We start from the raw sequence: 17,914 nt of genomic DNA, 5'->3' as shown, positions 1-17,914 counted from the left end.
GGAGGCACTCCTCCAGCCTACCCGCCAGTACCTTCGCCAATACTTTTGCGTCCACATTCAGAAGCGATTTGGGCCTATACGACCACATTCTGTCGGATCCCTATCTTTTTTTAGCAACAGGGAAATCGATGCCTGCCCCAAAGTTTGTGGCAACACCCCCTTCCCTAATGCCTCTTCAAACATCCCCACCATCAGGGGTGCCAGCTTTTTATAATATTCCATCGGAAACCCATCCAGCCCTGCCACCTTCCCCGACTGCATCCTCCCAATCGCATCCTTTATCTCCTGCTCCACTATCGCTCCTTCTAATGTAGCCCTGACCCCCTCCCCGAACCTCAGGTACTCCAACCCATCTAGAAATTCCTGCATCTCACGGTCTCCCCCAATTGGCTCTGACCTGTACAATCTCTCATAAAATTCCTCAAAAACTTTGTTAATCAGATCTGGAGCCGCCACCAACTTCCCTGCCCTATCCCTCACCTGCATAATTTCCCTTACCGCTGCCTCCCTCCGGAGCTGACCTGCTAATGTTCTCAATGTTCGTAAACTGCATCCCTTGCTCGTCTCAGTTGGCGCACCGCCTTCCTGGTAGATAGTCGGTCAAAGTTCGCCTGCAGTTCCTGCCTCTTTTCCAGCTTTGCTGAGTCCCCATCTTCTGCATAACTCCTATCTACCTCCAACATCTCATCTATTGCCCTCTGCCGCTCCAACCTCTCCTCTTTGCCAACCTCTCCTCTTTGTATTTAAGACTAAAGACTACGTTACCACAGCCCACCATTCGATCAACCCCAAAAAATGCAATGAAGTAGCAATCTTTCTGAAACAAAAAGGATGCACAGATTTCACTTTCTGCTCAGCCGGTTTAGGTCGTTGTTTCCTTTAACGAAAAGCCCGCACGGATAATCTGTAAAGAAATACAACCCGGAAAATACCTCAAAAGTCGCTTGTACTGGATCTTCACCAGGGCCTGCCTGCTCGCTCTACTTCGTCGCTGCTGTTTCAACCGACTGGATCATTCTGTGTAACATGAGACTTTAGTTACTGACCTGACAACCTGAGGTGAAGCTGCCAGTGAAGAGGCAGATGAAAGCCTGGCTCTTCGGTACTTCCGTGATGTTGCCCCTGCTCCAGGCCTGCGGGTTTTACAGGAGGCCGCAGGTCATTTCGCTCTCTCACGGTTTGTTACCCTGGCGAATACCCAGCAGCTCCAAACCCCGGACCCGGGCCGGTTTCCAACCATCCTATTTGGAACCTGCAGGCACGGGCCTGCGCGTGCGCACACTCCCCGGAGCCACAACCTCCTAACCCCTGACCCAGGCTTTCTCCGCTGCACGAGCTCCTCCCGCGGGTCACACGCGGAACGTCACCTCCACCGTGCCATTGGCTGCATTGCCGTGGGCAGGCGCACACGTCACAGTGCGTGCGGCCACAGACAAACAGCTGGTGAGAGGAATTCAGGCTGGTTGCTAGGGGTGGGGTATCCAGGCTGGTTGCTAGGGGTGGGGTATCCAGGCTGGTTGCTAAGGGTGGGGTATCCAAGCTGGTTGCCAGGGGTGGAGTAGGGTATCCAGGCGGTTGCTGGGAGTGGGGTAGGGTATCCAGGCTGGTTGCTGGGTGTATCCAGGCTTGTTGCTAGGCGTGGCATAGGGTATCCATGCTGGGGTGGGGTATCCAGGCTGGTTCCTGGGGGTAGGGTATCCAGGCTGGTCTCTGGGGGTGGGGTAGGGTATCCAGACTGGTTGCTGGGAGTAGGGTCGGGTATCCAGGCTGGTTGCTAGGGGTGGGATAGGATATCCAGGCTGGTTGCTAGATGTGGGGTAGGGTATCCAGCCTGGTGGGTGTTGTGTTGGGTGTCTTGATACACAAATGAGCCAACACAGCTGCAGATGGTACAACTTGATTTTATTATGTTAACTAACAGATGCAACTAACTATAGACTAGGGTACGTTCGCTACCAGCTAACCTATGGACCTAGCCCTATCACTAATGTTGGTGAGGCACTCAGCACATGGTCTATGTCTGAGTGTCACGCTGCAAGCTCTGTGTCCCGAGCTGTCTCCTACCAGAATGAGCAGGAACTCTGTGTTCCCCCTTTTATAGTGTGTGTGCTCTTACTAGTGATTGGCTGCGATGTGTGTGTGCTGGTTGGTCCAAATGCCTGTCCATCAGTGTGTGTGTGATTGCATCATGATATGCTGATCTGGATATCATGACATCCCCCCTTTTCACAAGAAATATGTGCCTGCATGATAATAAATAAGATTGTGTACTGGGTGCAACTAAATATGTGTGTGTGAGATTAACTACAAAATGTACAAGGAGGCTAACTATATACATCGGAAGATGTCAGGTGCGACATAAGAACAAAAGTGTACCTAGAACGGAACAAATGCAAACTCTCGAACACAGAACGATAATAGAAACATGTCAACAGTAATGTAAACCAGTTCAGTATGTCCAATGGAACAAAAGAAACCAAAACAGGCTCATAAGTTCAGTCTCTCAGGTGGGCGACGAATTCGGGTTGACCGCCTCAAGGGTGGGTCAGGAGCCACTGGCTGAGGAATGGGCCTATCGACGGGTGAGAGAGGAAAATGCATCGTGGCAGGAAGCTCAACAAAGTCGACATCAGGGGCAACAGGAGGGCATGGCACCAGTGCAGAGTGTCGTAGCGAGTGTGGAGTCAAACGAAGGGCCCGCCGATTGCGGCGGCGAATAGAGCCATCAGGTATGCGAACAACGAATGATCGGGGAGCCACCTGGCGGAAACCTCAGCCGTTGCTGACCAGCCACCGTCCGGAAGGTGTATGAAATGAAATGAAATTAAATGAAAAATGAAATGAAAATCGCTTATTGTCAAAAGTAGGCTTCAAATGAAGTAACTATGAAAAGCCCCTAGTCGCCACATTCCGGCGCCTGTTCGGGGAGGCTGGTACGGGAATCAAACCGTGCTGCTGGCCTGCCTTGGTCTGCTTTAAAAGCCAGCGATTTAGCCCAGTGTGCTAAACCAGCCCCTGTATGTGGACATTGTCGCCAGGCTCCAGGGCAGAAAGATCAGTCACCCGAGCATCATGTGCCACCTTCTGCTGATCGCGCTGTTGCTGCATCTTTCGCAAGACCGGGGCATGATAGAGTTCAGGAACATGAATGGACGGAACAGTTGTCCTGATGGTGCGACCCATCAACAGCTGAGCCGGCGACAGGCCCGTGGACAGTGGGGCCGAGCGATAAGCCAGCAAAGCTAGACATAAGTCAGACCCAGCATCAGCAGCCTTGCAGAGAAGCCTCTTAACAATATGGACGCCCTTCTCCGCCTTGCCATTCGATTGAGGATACAACGGACTGAATGTCACATGCGTGAAGTTGTAGACAGCGGCAAAGGAAGACCATTCCTGACTCGCAAAGCAAGGTCCGTTGTCAAACATGACGGTGAGCGGAATGCCATGGCGAGCGAAGGTCTCCTTGCATGCCCGGATGACAGCAGATGATGAAATGTCGTGCAGGCGTATGACCTCCGAGTAACTCGAGAAATAGTCAATGAGAATAACGTAGTCCCTGCCGAACGCGTGAAAGAGGTCGACACCGACCTTCGACCAGGGGGAAGTGACCAACTCGTGGGGCTGAAGGGTCTCACGGGGTTGCGCCAGCTGAAACCTCTGGCAGGTGGGGCAGTTGAGCACCATGTTGGCGATGTCGTCGCTGATACCCGGCCAGTACACAGCCTCTCGGGCCCTCCGTCTGCACTTCTCGACTCTGAGATGGCCTTCGTGCAGTTGTTTGAGGACAAGCTGGTGCATACTGTGTGGGATCAAAATCCGATCCAATTTTAAGAGGATGCCATCAACGACGGCCAGGTCGTCCCGGACATTGTAAAATTGTGGGCACTGCCCCTTTAGCCACCCTTCTGTCATGTGGAGCATCACACGTTGTAGCAGGGGGTCAGCCGCAGTCTCACGTCGAATGTGGGCCAGACGTGCATCAGTGGCCGGCAGATTGGCCGATTTGAAGGCTACCTGTGCCTCGACCTGGCACACAAACCCCTCGGGGTCGGACGGTGTGTTGACCGCCCTAGACAGAGCATCTGCGATGATAAGCTCCTTCCCCGGGGTGTAGACAAGCTGAAAGTCGTACCTCCGGAGCTTGAGCAGAATGCGCTGGAGGCGAGGGGGTCATGTCGTTTAGATCCTTCTGAATAATGCCGACCAGGGGGCGATGGTCGGTCTCTACAGTGAACTGCGGAAGACCATAGACATAGTCATGAAACTTGTCAATGCCCGTCAACAATCCTAGGCATTCCTTCTCGATATGCGCATAGCGCTGTTCTGTGGGGGTCATAGCGCGCGAGGCATAGGCGACCGGAGCTCATGATGAGGTGTCGTCCCGTTGCAGGAGGACTGCACCAATACCCGATTGGCTGGCATCCGTTGAGATCTTTGTCTCCCGTGAGGTGTCGAAAAACGCCAATACCGGGGCGGTGGTGAGCTTGACCTTGAGCTCCTCCCATTCACTCTGGTGTGCAGGCAGCCACTGGAACTCCGTGGTCTTCTTGACCAGGTGGCGAAGAGCAGTCGTGTGTGAGGCAAGGTTGGGAATGAACTTCCCCAGGAAGTTGACCATCCCGAGAAAGCGTAGCACTGCCTTCTTGTCTGATGGCCGCTGCTTGGCGGTGATGGCTGCCACCTTGTCGGCATCCGGCCGGACACCCGACCGAGAGATGTGGTCCCCCAAGAACTTCAGTTCAGTCTGGCCAAAAGAACATTTAGCTCGGTTAAGGCGCAACCCTGATCCCGTGTCCGTGCAAAGATACGCTGGAGACGACTGATGTGCTCCTGTGGTGTTGTTGACCAGATGATAATATCGTCTACGTAGACACGAACCCCTTCGATGCCCTCCATCATCTGTTCCATGATGCGATGGAACACTTCGGAAGCAGAAATGATGACGAATGGCATTCTGTTATAGCAGAACCTGCCAAATGGAGTGTTGTAAGTGCAGAGCTTCCGGCTGGACGGATCCAGTTGAATCTGCCAAAAGCCCTTTGAGGCATCAAGCTTGGTAAATATTTTTGCCTGAGCCATTTCGCTCATGATCTCTTCCCACTTAGGGTAGTGCTCCCTCATGATGTTGAAATTCAAGTCTTTCGGGTCAATGCAGATCCGGATGACCCATGGTGTTGGTTCCGTGACCTGGGAAAGCACTCCTTGGTCCTGCAAGTCCTGCAGCAGTTGCTTGAGGCGGTCCTTGAGGGGCGCTGGGACCCTACGAGGGGCGTGAATGACTGGGGTGGCATCCGGTTTGAGCCGTATTTTGTACGTGTACGGCAGCGTGCCCATGCCCTCGAAAACCTCCTGGTTGTGCGCAAGGATTGAGTGGAGCTGCGCCCTAAAGTCTACATCTGGAAAGTCAGATGTGCCGTCAGGAGACAAAGTGTGGACTCGCCGAACGAGGTGGAGAATCTTGCACGGGCCGGGATGACATTCCCATTGTAATCCACCAAGTGACAGTGGAAAGGTAGAATGGGTGGTTTGACCTTTAATGCCTGGAAAGCTGACCATGCGAGCAGATTGGCCGAGGCACCAGTGTCCAGGCGAAATGTGACTTGGGATCGGTTGACCGTCGGGGTGGCGCACCACTCATCGTCCGGATCAATGGTGTGGACTGGCAGCTGCTGGTGGTGCCTACTTGGGGACAGCCTGTTCTTATGGATGACCGCAACGTGGAAGGGCTCGTCGGTGTCGCCGGTCTGCAAGGTGTCAGGAGGTGAGCCAGTGAATGTAGGCTGAATGGCCCGCACGGTCCTGCGAGACTGGCAGAATTGTTGCGAGTTGGCAGGTTGAGGTGCTCGACAACAGGCAGCATAGTGGCCCAACCTGCCACAGCGTAGGCACTGTCGGGTTCTAGCAGGACATTGCCGCTTTAAATGTGCAGATCCACAGTTGCTGCACGTCGTGACGTCATTACGTTCATAACGTTCGTTGCGCCACCGCGCACGCGCGGTGCAGTCCTGCGTAGTGGCCGCCTGCGCATTGTGTTCCTCTGCCTCAGCGCCCCCTCTTTTGGCGAGTACAATCGCGGGAGGCCTTGTAAAGCGCGCAAAATGGCCACCCTCGTCCGGGCCAGGGGCTGGGAGGTACTCGATCGACTGGACCCGCTCCGCCTCGTGGGCCCCTTGCCGCGCCGTTTCGGCCGCCTGGATATGGGAGTACCAGCTGGTCGCATTTTCATGGAGGACACAGGTCTCGATTGCAGTCGCCAGGGTGAGTTGTTTCACTTTAAGGAGCTGCTGGCGTAGGGTGTTTGGGGACACAACCCCAAAAACTATCTGATCCCTTATCATGGAGTCGGAGGTGGCCCCGTAGCCGCAGGATTACGCAAGGATGCGGAGGTGTGTTAGGTATGATTGAAAAGGTTCGTCTTTACCCTGCAGGCGCTGCTGAAATAGGTACCGTTCGAAGCTCTCATTTACTTCCACGCTGAAGTGTTCATCGAACTTGAGCAGCACCGTTTTGTCTTTTTTTCTGTCCTCGCCTTCCGCGAATGCCAGGGAGTTAAAGATGTGGATGACGTGTTGCCCTGCCGTGGAGAGGAGAAGGGCTATCTTCCTGGTGTCCGATGCATTCTCCCTGTCTGTGGCCTTGAGGAATAGCTGGAAGCGCTGTTTGAAAAACTTCCAGTTTACACCTAGATTGGTAGCAATTCGGAGCGGCTGCGGCGGGCTGATGCTTTCCATGGATCAGGATGGCGGATTGCTGAAATGGTGCAGGTAGGTCTCACAGTCGCTGGTCTACGTCCACTCATGGTATCATGTCGTGTTGGGTGTCCTGATACACAAATGAGCCAACACGGCTGTAGATGGTACAACTTGATTTTATTATGTTAACTAACAGATGCAACTAACTATAGACTTGGGTACGTTCGCTACCAGCTAACCTATGGACCTAGCCCTATCACTAATGTTGGTGAGGCACTCAGCACATGGTCTATGTCTGAGTGTCCCGAGCTGTCTCCTACCAGAATGAGCGGCAACTCTCGTGTTCCCCCTTTTATAGTGCGTGTGCTCTCACTGGTGATTGGCTGCGATGTTGTGTGTGTGTTGGTTGGTCCAAATGCCTGTCCATCAGTGTGTGTGTGATTGCACCATGATATGCTGATCTGGATATCATGACAGTGGGTGGGGTGGGGTATCCAGGCTGGTTGCTGGGAATGGGGTAGAGTATCCAGGATGGTTGCTCGGAGTGGGGTAAGAACAAAGAACAAACAAAGAAATGTACAGCACAGGAACAGGCCCTTCGGCCCTCCAAGCCCGTGCCGACCATACTGCCCGACTAAACTACAATCTTCTACACTTCCTGGGTCCGTATCCTTCTATTCCCATCCTATTCATATATTTGTCAAGATGCCCCTTAAATGTCCCTATCGTCCCTGCTTCCACTACCTCCTCCGGTAGTGAGTTCCAGGCACCCACTACCCTCTGCGTAAAAAACTTGCCTCGTACATCTACTCTAAACTTTGCCCCTCTCACCTTAAACCTATGCCCCCTAGTAATTGACCCCTCTACCCTGGGGAAAAGCCTCTGACTATCCACTCTGTCTATGCCCCTCATAATTTTGTATACCTCTATCAGGTCGCCCCTCAACCTCCTTCGTTCCAGTGAGAACAAACCGAGTTTATTCAATCGCTCCTCATAGCTTATGCCCTCCATACCAGGCAACATTCTGGTAAATCTCTTCTGCACCCTCTCTAAAGCCTCCACATCCTTCTGGTAGTGTGGCGACCAGAATTGAACACTATACTCCAAGTGTGGCCTAACTAAGGTTCTATACAGCTGCAACATGACTTGCCAATTCTTATACTCAATGCCCCGGCCAATGAAGGCAAGCATGCCGTATGCCTTCTTGACTACCTTCTCCACCTGTGTAGCCCCTTTCAGTGATCTGTGGACCTGTACTCCTAGATCTCTTTGACTTTCAATACTCTTGAGGGTTCTACCATTCACCGTATATTCCCTACCTGCATTAGCCCTTCCAAAATGCATTACCTCACATTTGTCCAGGTTAAACTCCATCTGCCATCTCTCCGCCCAAGTCTCCAGACAATCTAAATCCTGCTGTATCCTCAGACAGTCCTCATCGCTATCCGCAATCCCACCAACCTTTGTGTCGTCTGCAAACTTACTAATCAGACCAGTTACATTTTCCTCCAAATCATTTATATATACTACAAAGAGCAAAGGTCCCAGCACTGATCCCTGTGGAACACCACTGGTCACAGCCCTCCAATTAGAAAAGCATCCCTCCATTGCTACCCTCTGCCTTCTATGGCCTAGCCAGTTCTGTATCCACCTTGCCAGTTCACCCCTGATCCCGTGTGACTTCACCTTTTGTACTAGTCTACCATGAGGGACCTTGTCAAAGGCCTTACTGAAGTCCATATAGACAACATCTACTGCCCTACCTGCATCAATCATCTTAGTGACCTCCTCGAAAAACTCTATCAAGTTAGTGAGACACGACCTCCCCTTCACAAAACCGTGCTGCCTCTCACTAATACGTCCATTTGCTTCCAAATGGGAGTAGATCCTGTCTCGAAGAATTCTCTCCAGTAATTTCCCTACCACTGAAGTAAGGCTCACCGGCCTGTAGTTCCCGGGATTATCCCTGCCACCCTTCTTAAACAGAGGAACAACATTGGCTATTCTCCAGTCCTCCGGGACATCCCCTGAAGACAGCGAGGATCCAAAGATTTCTGTCAAGGCCTCAGCAATTTCCTCTCCAGCCTCCTTCAGTATTCTGGGGTAGATCCCATCCGGCCCTGGGGACTTATCTACCTTAATATTTTTTAAGACACCCAACACCTCGTCTTTTTGGATCACAATGTGACCCAGGCTATCTACACCCCCTTCTCCAGACTCAACATCTACCAATTCCTTCTCTTTGGTGAATACTGATGCAAAGTATTCATTTAGTACCTCGCCCATTTCCTCTGGCTCCACACATAGATTCCCTTGCCTATCCTTCAGTGGGCCAACCCTTTCCCTGGCTACCCTCTTGCTTTTTATGTAAGTGTAAAAAGCCTTGGGATTTTCCTTAACCCTATTTGCCAATGACTTTTCATGACCCCTTCTAGCCCTCCTGACTCCTTGCTTAAGTTCCTTCCTACTTTCCTTATATGCCACACAGGCTTCGTCTGTTCCCAGCCTTTTAGCCCTGACAAATGCCTCCTTTTTCTTTTTGACGAGGCCTACAATATCATTCGTCATCCAAGGTTCCCGAAAATTGCCGTATTTATCTTTCTTCCTCACAGGAACATGCCTGTCCTGTATTCCTTTCAACTGACACTTGAAAGCCTCCCACATGTCAGATGTTGATTTGCCCTCAAACATCCGCCCCCAATCTATGTTCTTCAGGTCCCGCCTAATATTGTTATAATTAGCCTTCCCCCAATTTAGCACATTCATCCTCGGACCACTCTTATCCTTGTCCACCAGTACTTTAAAACTTACTGAATTGTGGTCACTGTTACCGAAATGCTCCCCTACTGAAACATCTACCACCTGGCCGGGCTCATTCCCCAATACCAGGTCCAGTACCGCCCCTTCCCTAGTTGGACTGTTTACATATTGTTTTAAGAAGCCCTCCTGGATGCTTCTTACAAACTCTGCCCCGTCTAAGCCCCTGGCACTAAGTGAGTCCCAGTCAATATTGGGGAAGTTGAAGTCTCCCATCACCACAACCCTGTTGTTTTTACTCTTTTCCAAAATCTGTCTACCTATCTGCTCCTCTATCTCCCGCTGGCTGTTGGGAGGCCTGTAGTATACCCCCAACATTGTGACTGCACCCTTCTTGTTCCTGATCTCTACCCATATAGCCTCACTGCCCTCTGAGGTGTCCTCTCGCTGTATAGCTGTGATACTCTCCTGAACAAGTAACGCAACTCCGCCTCCCCTTTTACATCCCCCTCTATCCCGCCTGAAACATCTAAATCCTGGAACGTTTAGCTGCCAATCCTGCCCTTCCCTCAACCAGGTCTCTGTAATGGCAACAACATCATAGTTCCAAGTAGTAATCCAAGCTCTAAGTTCATCTGCCTTACCCGTAATGCTCCTTGCATTAAAACATATGCACTTCAGGCCACCAGACCCGCTGTGTTCAGCAACTTCTCCCCGTCTGCTCTGCCTCAGAGCCACACTGTCCCTATTCCCTAGTTCTCCCTCAACGCTCTCACCTTCTGACCTATTGCTCCCGTGCCCACCCCCCTGCCATACTAGTTTAAACCCTCCCGTGTGACACTAGCAAATCTCGCGGCCAGGATATTTATGCCTCTCCGGTTTAGATGCAACCCGTCCATCTTATACAGGTCACACCTGCCCCGGAAGAGCTCCCAGTGGTCCAGATAACAGAAACCCTCCCTCCTACACCAGCTGTTTAGCCACGTGTTTGTCTGCTCTATCTTCCTATTTCTAGCCTCACTGGCACGTGGCACAGGGAGTAATCCCGAGATTACAACCCTCGAGGTCCTGTCTTTTAACTTTCTGCCTAGCTCCCTGAACTCCTGCTGCAGGACCTCATGCCCCTTCCTGCCTATGTCGTTAGTACCAATATGGTATCCGATATAGTACCAATATGGTATACCGATAAGGTATCCAGGCTGGTTGCTAGGGGTGGGATAGGTTATCCAGGCTGGTTGCTATGGGTAGGGTATCCAGGCTGGTTGCTGACTGTGGTCAGGATTGTCCTTTCTTGAACTTCAACTCAAACAATTGATTATTTGCAACATTCCAACATTTGTTTTTCAATATCTGCCCACAAATGTCTCTGTGCAAAGTAAATTGGTGAGTTTATTTGGCACGTACTCAGTTATTGAGCTCTATTTAGTCCAGAATATTACAGTACTGTATCAGTGGAGACTATGACAGCCATGCATCTGGCACCAAAACAGTGATGAAAGATCAAGTCAATCAATTCACTTGAGCATTGGCCTCGGAACCTAACTTAGAGTTTGACATTTAAGCACACTTTACCCCTTCCTCGATGACTGACAAGTTTACATAGGGGAAGAGAACGAAGAATAACCCACTCCATGGATTCAGAGACGCAGAAGGCCAAAGGACATCTTCAGGACTCATTTGCGAACAAAACGTTAACGTATTGGACCTGATCCTGGAATAGATAGTGAATTACTGCCCCATTATATCGTAAAATTTTAGTTAAAGCATCGACTTAACTCGATTCAGTATGGCAGACCATACGCCTACATTATAGTTTCCAAGCCATGGATGCCCACCTCTTAGACCTGGCTGACTTCAGACTGCAATCAGATGAGAGGCATGAGGATCAGGAAAACCTCTGGCAGACAGAGGTGAGCTTAGTAACCACGGTGGACCTTTTGATAGCGATGAGGAGATGTCACCCTCACAGGACAACATAGTGGTTCTACATTGGTTACATAGAAGTGATATGAATCTATATCAGTGATTTGGATGTGGGGAGAAAAGATAATATTACCAAGTTTGCAGATGACACAAAAATGTGAACCGTGAGGGGGATGCAAAGGTGCTTCAAGGGGATTTGGAGAGGCCAAGTGAGTGGGCAAAAATTTGTCAGATGGAATACAATGTAGAAAAACTTGTGTCGGAAAAAAACGAAATACAGAGTAGTCCTTAAATAGTAAGAAGCTGGTAAGTGTTGAACTTCAAAGGGACTTGGGTGTCATGTTCATGAAAGCTAACATACAAGTACAGCAAGCACTTAAGAAGGCAAATGGTATGTTGGACTTTATTATAGGTCATTTCATTCAAACATACAAAATTCGTACAGGGCTCGCGTACCTCTTATTCTGAGACTGTGACAAGAAGTGACAAAGGGGATAGGAGGATAACATATTGAATTGGTGTCCCGATGCATATAAAGGATGCTGATGCACGTGAAGGATGTATCCCTCCCAAACTCTGGGCACTCACGTGAAACATATGGCATGGGCAGTGTAATATTCAGGTCAGTTGACTTGATGGCAAACTCAATTTTTCGCTATTTTTTTTTTTTTAAATGGCCGGGGGGGCCGTTGCTGCTGATTGCGACGTCCATCCACCTGCCATTGTATGGGGACCTGGTTGGGGCTAAATGGGAAGGTAGTGGGCTAGCCACCTGTCATATTTTATGTTCCCCTGCTGAAAACACACCCGACCGGGTTCTTTAAAATCCAGCCCAATATTGCAATAGATCTGACCAATGGTTCCATTAGCTTGATCTTCCATGAAGTATGGTGGAGTAGTCACACCTTATTCTTGTATGTACCCGATCTGCCATGGGCAACCCTGCATCTGAAACTGCCCCTCACGAATTGACATGCCATGTCCTAGGTGATCTTCTAGAGGAGGACATAATCATATATTGTGCAGACGACAGCTCTAACAACCCTCTGGATAAAATAATTCTCTTACCCTCTCTGCTAAATCTTGTTAATAGATTAAAATGAATACTCCTTGCCCTTATTACCCTGAGAGGGATGCAGTGGCATAGTGGTAATGTGACTGGACTATTCAGACGCCTCAGTTAGTGATCTGGGGACAAGGATTCAAATCCTCCTTGACAGTGAATGGAATTTAAATTCAATTAATAAATCTGAAATGGTGACCATGAAATGATTTTCGATTGTCGTAAAAACAAATCTGGTTCACTAATGCCCTTTAGAGAAGGAAATTTAGGTACTAACTCCATATGACCCCAGCCTCCAACAATGTGATTGACTGTGAAATGGCCTCGGAAGCCGCTCCATTGTATTAAAACATAACCTAACAGGAACTGGAAATGACAGTGGGGAAAGTCAACCCTGTCCTCCTTACTAACAACTGGGGGATTTGTGTCAAAATTGGGAGAGCTGTCACACAGATTTGTCAATGAACAGCCTGTAAGTCATGCTCACCAAATCATACCTTACAGCCAAAGTCCCAAACACCATCATCAACGTGGCAGCAAAGTGGCATACAGTTGGGAGAGACGTGTCCTAGGAGTCCTCAACATTGATTCTGGACCTCATGAAGCTTCATGCCATCAGGTCAGGGGCAAGGAAACATCCTGCTGATTATCGACTACTGCCCACATCAGTTGATGAATCCATATACCCCCAGAATGTACTCTGGGTGGGGGCTTCAATGTCTATCGCCAAGAGTGGATTGGCAGCACCACTAGTGGCCGAGTCCAAAAGGACATAGCTGCTAGACTGAGTCTGTGGCAGGTAGTGAGGAAACCAGTGATAGGGAAAAACTTACTTGACCTTGTCCTCACCAATATAATGGCCGCAGATGCATCTGTCCATGACAGTATTGGTAGGAGTGACCATTGCACAGTCCTTGTGGAGACAAAATTCCATCTTCACATTGAGGATACTCTGTGTGGCACTACCATCATGCTAAATGGGATAGATTTTGAACAGGCATAGTGACTCAAAACTAGGCATCCATGAGGCGCTGTGACCCAGCAGTAGAAGAATTGTATTTAACCACAATCTGTAAATCCCCATAATTCCAGAACTAGCCACATCCTCAATGATGGAAGAGCCCAGGATAATAATGCAGTACCAAAGAGAAGACCAAAGCATTTCCGATCATTATTTGAGGGAGGGGAGGTGGTGATGCAGTGGTATTGTCAATAGACTAGTAATCCAGAGACCCAGCCTACTACTCTGGGGACCCGGGTTAGAATACCACCATGGCAGAAAGTGGAATTTAAATGCAATAAAAATACCTGGAATTAAAATTGTTGATTGTCATAAAAACTCACCTAGTTCACTTATGCTCTTTAGGGAAGGAAATCTGCCGTCCTTACCTGGTCTGGCCTACATGTGACTCCAGGCCCACAGCAATGTTTTTGATTCTTAAAGGCCCTATGAAATGGCCTAGCAAGCCACTCAGTTGTATCAAACTGATACAAAGGAAACAAAAAGGAATGAAACCTGATGGACCACCTGACATTGACCTTGGCAACATAAATGAAAAAAGCAAACCCAGCCCTGTCAACCCTGATAGGTCATTTTTTATAACATCTGGTGGCATGTGCCAAAATTGAGAGAGCTGTCTCACAGATTAGTCAATCCTGACATAATCATACTCACAGAATCATACCTCACAGACAATGTTCCATCACCATATCTGGGTATGTCCTGTCCTACCAGCAGGACAGAACTAGAAGAGGTGGTGGCACAGTGGCATAGAGTCAGGAGGGATTTGCTTGGGAGTCCTGAACACCAACTCTGTACCCCATGAAGTCTCATGGCACCAGGTCAAACATGGACAAGGAAACCTCCTGCTGATTATCATGTACCATGCCCCCTCAGCTGATGAATCAGTACTCCTCCATGTTGAACCCCATTTGGAGGAGCACTGAGGGTGGCAAGCGTGCAGACTGTACTCTGGGTGGGGGACTTCAATGTCCATCACCAAGAGTGGCTCGGTAGTATCATCACAGATCCAGCTAGCCAGGTCCTAAAGGATGTAGCTGCTAGTCTGGGATTTTGTCAAGTGGTGAGGGAACTAACAAGAAGGAAAAACATACTTACCTTAATCACCATCAATCAACCTGTCACATATGCATCTGTCCAGGACAGTATGTGTAGGAATGACCACTGCACTGTCCTTGTGGAGACAAAGACCCAGAACTCAACTGGTCCAGCCATATAAAAACTGCGGCTTCAAGAGCAGGTCAGAGGCTGGGAATTCTGCAGTGAATAATTAACTTCCTGACTCCCCAAAGCCTGTTCACCACCTACATGGCACAAGTCAGGAGTCTGATGGAATACACTCCACTTGTCTGACTAAGTTCAAGTCCAACGACACCATCTAGGACAAGCAGCCTGCTTGATTAACACACCATCCAGCACCTTAAACATCCACTCCCTCCACCAGCGTTGAACAGTGTCAGCACTGTGTTCCACTGAAGCGATTCACCAAGACTTCTTTGACAGCACCTCCCAGTCCCACTATCTAAACCACCTAGAACAGGGAGAAGCGACCAGCAGCCACAACCGGCTTTTAAATTGAGAATTCCGACCGCGACCGGCTTTTAAATAGAACAATGCAGTCTTCTGGCCTGAGGTGGCGGTAGAGAGCAGGTCACGCATCCGGCACGTACACTGGTGTCACATGGCCAGTACATCCGTGCTTTTGGTGCAAAATCGCAGATTTTCTAGCTGTGAGCAAGCAAGGCAACAGGACTGCGAAGAACTAAAATAACTGAAAATTAAAAATGATTTCTTGAGATATGGCTTTGTTAATTATGCCAGTGAAAATCAGGATGCAGAAGCTGCCGGTGGCGACTATGAGGGAGTAGGCTGCACATTTGGTGGCTCCTGCTCTGGCTAGACATTCGGACCTTTCCCCCCGACTTTTTTTGCGTTTTTAAGCGTTGGACTTGAAGAAACAGTGAACAAGTGCCTGGTGTATATATTGGTTTATGGAACAGAGAGCCCGAAGGAATCGAAAGGGAAGAAACAAATAGACAGCTCGAGCTGGGTGTTGGCTGCAGCAGCGGACAAGATGGCCGGTGTCCAGACCCCCGGGGCTTCGGCCCAACCATCAACGGAGGAGCTGATGCAGGTCATCCGGGAAGGCTTCGCCAGACAGAAACGGGAATTTCTGGACCCGATTAAGGAAACGGTGGAGAGGATGGAGCGGAGGCTAGATGCCCAGGACTGGACGATCCAGAAACTGGAGAAGGCGCTAGCTGAACAGGAGGAACACCAGACGGCGGTGGAGATGGAGGTGGGGATGCTGAGGGACCGGCAAAAAAGGCTGCTGGAACAGGTAGAGGATTTGGAGAACAGGTCCCGTAGGCAGAACCTAAGGATTGTTGGCCTCCTGGAGGGGGCTGATTCCGGGGAGTTTGTGGCGAACATGTTCCAAAAGCTGCTGGGAGATGGGGCTTTCCCGACTGTTGGAGGTGGATCGGGTGTACAGAGCGTTGGCGAGGAAGCCGCGGCAGGGAGACCCCCCTTGGGCGATGGGTCAGGTTCCACAGGTACCTGGATAAGGAGCGTATTCTCCAGTGGGCCAAGCGCACACGCAGAGCTGTAAGTGGGACAACAGCATTTATTTGGGTGTACCAAGATCTAAGCGTGGAGGTAGCCAAGAGGGGGGGCAGGCTTTAATCAAGTCAAATCGATCCTGTTCAAGAAGCAGGTTAAGTTCGGTCTGTTGTATCCGGCCTGACTTTGGGTTACGCATGAGGACTAACATCATTACTTTGAGTCGCCCGAGTTCGCCAGGAGGAAAGGACTGGTGCCAACTTGAGAACATTCTGCTCTAAGTTTGAGAAACTGTTTTTCCTGTTCATTTTAAATGCTGTTTGTACTGATTTATTTGTTTGTTCGTTTTCGTTCTTGGCTTTTCTCTTCGATAATTGTGTTTTGTTTAAGAAGCGGAAAGTAGTTTTAAAAATTATTCGATTTTGGTGGATTTTCTGTGTTGTGAGGATGGTGGTGGGGATTTTTGACTTTGTATTATTTTGAATAGTATTACTTTGATCTGTATTATGGCGAGAGTTTGGCGTTGTTTTTCTTTATACTGACTTGGGTTGGCGTCTGTTTCTTAAAGTGGGTGGTTGTCGGGGCTGGATTGATGAAGGCGATGGTTTCGAGGGGCGGGGGGAGGGCAGATAGGCAACAATAGGTGGGAGACATGCTGGCGCCGGAGCCGTGGGCCACCAGGCTAGCTGGGTGAGCTAGGCTGCGGGAGCACAGTGGGGGGGGGTGTATCCAATCAGATTAGGGATGGCGTTATGTTACAGAGTGTTGTTGATGGGGGAGGGGGGGTTGTTCGGCTGACGAGGGAGGGATTTGATTTTAGAAGCGGAGAAGAGGTCGGGGATGGGCGCTGCCAGGAGGCGGGGCTACAGAGGCGCAGGGCAGGGGCTGAGGGCAGGCCCAGGAAAGGGGATGGCTGACCGGCAAGGGGAGGGGGGCGCGGTGCCCCCCAACTAGGCTGGTTACGTGGAACGTTAGAGAGCTAAATGGGTCGGTGAAGAGGGCAAAAGTGTTCGCGCATCTTAGGGCTTTAAAGGCGGATGTGATAATGTTGCAGGAACATAAGAACATAAGAACTGGAGCAGGACTAGGCCATCTGGCCCCTCGAGCCTGCTCCACCATTCAATGAGATCATGGTTGATCTTTTGTGGACTCAGCTCCACTTTCCAGCCCGAACACCATAACCCTTAATCCCTTTATTCGTCAAAAAACTATCTATCTTTATCTTAAAAACATTTAATGAAGGAGCCTCTACTGCTTCACTGGTCAAGGAATTCCATAGATTCACAACCCTTTGGGTGAAGAAGTTCCTCCTAAACTCAGTCCTAAATCTACTTCCCCTTATTTTGAGGCTATGCCTCCTAGTTCTGCTTTCACCCGCCAGTGGAAACAACCTGCCCGCATCTATCCTATCTCGTCCCTTCATAATTTTATATGTTTCTATAAGATCCCCCCGCATCCTTCTAAATTCCAAGGAGTACAGTTCCAGTCTACTCAACCTCTCCTCGTAATCCAACCCTTTCAGCTCTGGGATTAACCTCGTGAATCTCCTCTACACACCCTCCAGTGCCAGTACGTCCTTTCTCAAGTAAGGAGACCAAAACTGAACACAATACTCCAGGTGTGGCCTCACTAACACCTTATACAATTTCTTAGTCTTAAACTCCATCCCTCTAGCAATGAAGGACAAAATTCCATTTGCCTTCTTAATCACCTGTTGCACCTGTAAACCAACATTTTGCGACTCATGCACTAGCACACCCAGGTCTCTGCACAGCAGCATGTTTTAATATTTTATCATTTAAATAATAATCCCTTTTGCTGTTATTCCTACCAAAATGGATAACCTCACATTTGTCAACATTGTATTCCATCTGCCAGACCCTAGCCCATTCACTT

General features: G+C 49.6%; 1 protein-coding gene across 4 annotated transcripts in view; it reads right to left on the bottom strand.

Moving 5' to 3' along the window:
• Positions 1-1,318, bottom strand: part of LOC140425143 (glycoprotein-N-acetylgalactosamine 3-beta-galactosyltransferase 1-like) — an 81,983-nt gene extending 80,665 nt beyond the window's left edge. Inside the window, exon 1 of one of the 4 annotated variants that reach the window (XR_011947772.1) lies at positions 1,047-1,315. The gene's annotated coding sequence lies outside the window, so the exon portion shown is untranslated. Of the gene's footprint in view, positions 1-932 lie in introns of all 4 variants that reach the window. The other 3 variants (XM_072509073.1, XM_072509075.1, XM_072509074.1) reach the window with 3 other exon arrangements.
• Between the last annotated feature and the right edge of the window lie 16,596 nt (positions 1,319-17,914).

The sequence above is a fragment of the Scyliorhinus torazame genome, chromosome 6 (genome assembly GCF_047496885.1).
Source record: "Scyliorhinus torazame isolate Kashiwa2021f chromosome 6, sScyTor2.1, whole genome shotgun sequence".
In the NCBI taxonomy this organism is placed as follows: Eukaryota; Metazoa; Chordata; class Chondrichthyes; order Carcharhiniformes; family Scyliorhinidae; genus Scyliorhinus; species Scyliorhinus torazame.
The sequence above is the reverse complement of the archived record's forward strand: the minus strand, read 5'-3'. Positions and strand labels throughout refer to the sequence as shown.